Source organism: Octopus bimaculoides, chromosome 20, assembly GCF_001194135.2.
Source record: "Octopus bimaculoides isolate UCB-OBI-ISO-001 chromosome 20, ASM119413v2, whole genome shotgun sequence".
Lineage (NCBI taxonomy): Eukaryota > Metazoa > Mollusca > Cephalopoda > Octopoda > Octopodidae > Octopus > Octopus bimaculoides.
Window position 1 is genome coordinate 15,987,944 of NC_069000.1, and position 3,132 is coordinate 15,991,075.

General features: G+C 36.3%; 1 protein-coding gene across 1 annotated transcript in view; it reads left to right on the forward strand.

Moving 5' to 3' along the window:
• Positions 1 to 3,132, forward strand: part of LOC106879102 (ubiquitin-conjugating enzyme E2 C) — a 10,935-nt gene that overhangs the window by 570 nt on the left and 7,233 nt on the right. The window lies entirely within an intron of this gene.

Below are 3,132 nucleotides of genomic sequence, written 5' to 3' on the forward strand. Positions count from 1 at the left end.
TATGTCTCACGCTATGAGGGACTAAGTCTGACCTTAGAGTCCCTCATAGCGTGAGGCATTCTTGTATAGTAATGCCCTTATATAAATAAATATATTTTAGGGAATAAATGATGGATTTTTTTTCCCTTATGAGGTTTTTTTTACGCTAGCTACTTGATAAATTCTTGTAAAAGAATTCGTCCTATTATTGAATTTATATATATATATATATGTATATATGTGTGTATACATATAAGCTTAATTTTAAATTAGTAACAATGGTAGAATTAAATTAAAAAAAAAAAAACTTAGGTTGTCCAGTTAATTTTTTAAAACATTCCTAAATTTTTGTCTATTTTCTTGCGGTCAGCAATTGCCATGAACCAATTCGTTACAAATTCAAATTTATTAACCTAATCATTGGTTTACTGCCGAGCTAAATCGACCAACAACTGTGTGAAAATACGTTGGTGTTATTTTTTTTCTCCTACCCCGTATTATATTTTCAAATACTGTTACTCAAATAATTATTTCTTCCGTTTTATCTCTCTCTCTTCTTGAATCTTCCCTCACGTAACGGAAGAGATACACTCATACAGAATAGTTTTTGAGTTATTTCCAAGCTTGTTAGTCACTCGATTAGTAACTATTGTGACTGTTTGTACAATAATTATTACTGTATGTGTGAGAGTTCATTGACTTGTTGAGTCGTCATCGTCGTCGTGGAGGTGAGCTCGGATTCATCTGAAGAATTTAACCGTTATATAGGTAGCCCTATTAAAAACGATTTTGTTTTTGCTTCGTTACATCTTATATTCGACTATCTATGGGATTTTCTGAAGTAACTGACCAATAGTTCGAAATATCGCTGAAATTGATTCCTGGTTTATCGTTTCCTTATCCCTTCCCCATTAATTTCTTCTCGCATCATTTTAAAAGAAGAATTTATTACTTCGGATTTTAACTGGCAGGAGGTGATCTCTGGTTTTATCTCGAGCAACCATCCCTTGTGCGTTGATCATTCTGGAACACAACCACACATTTTAAATGTCATTTATTGTTTGTAGACTCGCTTTGCTACAAATTTTCTTGTATCTGTAGAGTAGGGGCTTTTTTTTTTGGCTTTAGATCAAATTCCTTGCATTGGAATTGCTTTGTTCTGTAGTTTAACAAAAGATACAAGAAAACACTTAAACGTGGTAGTTGTATAACAAATCAATTTTATTAATATACATGAAATGTTTACTTCCTTATTTAACCTTTTTAATTGTTAATCGGGCTGACCTATATCAAAGGTTTTCGCTTCTGACCATCCCGTCTTTTTCCGATGTTCAGGCAACTCAGAACCACATTTTCTAAGACGATTTGATGTACTTTTAAGACAGAAAACATTACTACAATGTAAGAAGAACCCAGACAACAAATAACTACCGGTCCTTAATGGAGGATTAGGTCTAAATTCCCTTTTATCTAGAGCAATGATTCTTAATTCTTCCTTTGACTTATGCCCCCATTCGGCTGGAAGTTTTTATCTAAGACTCCCTTACATCTTTGCAAAAACAGATGGATTGATATTTTTTTTTTTGACCCCCTCTCAGAGACGAGAGTAACAAGTTAAAATTTGGCACTAAAATAAAGATGTCCCGACGCATCTACGTAACGATATGTTTTTACAGTGCACACTTAGGATTACGTAGATGCATCGGGCCCTCTGTATTGAAGTAGTACCAAAATTTTACTGGAAAAGGATAGGAATTTGGTGGAGGAGGGGGGTAAAATGTAAAAAAAGAAACATTTCTTTTAGCAAAAATACCTTCTCAGGAAAAACAACCACCCAGTTCCTTTCTCCTTGAAGTAGTGATAATTATTCCGAAAGTCAACGATTAACGGTGAAAATTTACCAAGCTTTGCTTCCAGGGGTGTTAAACTTATACGAGATGTCAGTCTGTTGAACAGTAGCCACAGTTTAATATTTTGGTTACGAGATAGAGGAGAAATGAAAGTAACTATTTAAACCTAGAGTAAAATAAGTGTCAAAGACTCAGTTTGTTAGAAGCTGATCGTCACTAAGCATAGCTCTTACACTGAAGTTCATTCACCGTTTATATAGCACGAAACTATTAATATAGACTCTGAAAATCAATATACTGCAAAATATTGTAAATTTCCTCAGTAAGTCGCACACGCATTGTATGTTACTCTTTTACTTGTTTCAGTCATTTGACTGCGGCCATGCTGGAGCACCGCCTTTAGTCGAGCAAATCGACCCCAGGACTTATTCTTTGGATGCCGAGTACTTATTCTATCGGTCTCTTTTGCCGAACCCCCCAAGTTACGGGGACATAAACACACCGGCATCGGTTGTCAAGCGATGTTGTGGGTACAAACACAGACATACATATACATACATATATATATACGACGGGCTTCTTTCGGTTTCCGTCTACCAAATCCACTCACAAGGCTTTGGTCGGCCTGAGGCTCTAGTAGAAGACACTTGCCCAAGGTGCCACGCAGTGGAAATGAACCCAGAACCATGTGGTTGGTAAGCAAGCTACTTACCACACAGCCACTCCTGCGCCTGTTAACTACAAACTACTATGTGAACACCTGGAAATTACCAAATCAGGCCTGTGTATTGAGCAGGGTTTATATAGTTAAGCTTGGGGAAAAGCCATGAATTTAGAAGTGCATGTAGTCCTTGGAAATGAGATGGAGGAGGGTAAAACGTATAGATGAACTCTTGATCAGAAAACTTGAATATCGTTTTTCTTCATCAAAATATGTAAACTCCCTTTTCACCTTGCTCCTATAAGCAGTGTATGCATATGAAAGTTCTAATAGAACTAGCTTAGCCGAGTCTAAAGAATAATTTCCAGTAGTAGACTTCATTCTTAGATTTTCTCCCTGAGTTTTAATGTAGATGAAGATGTAGATATATCTTTTATCATTTACTTGTTTCAGTCGTTAGACTGTGGCCATGCTGGGGCACTGCTTTGAATTTTTAGTAAAATGACTCGATCGCATAACTTCTTTTTTAAGCCTGGTACTAATTCTATCGGTTTTTCTTTTTGCCAAACCAAGTTACAGGGATGCAATCACACGAACACCAGTTGTCAAGTGGTGGTGGGGGAATAAGCACTGACACAAAAA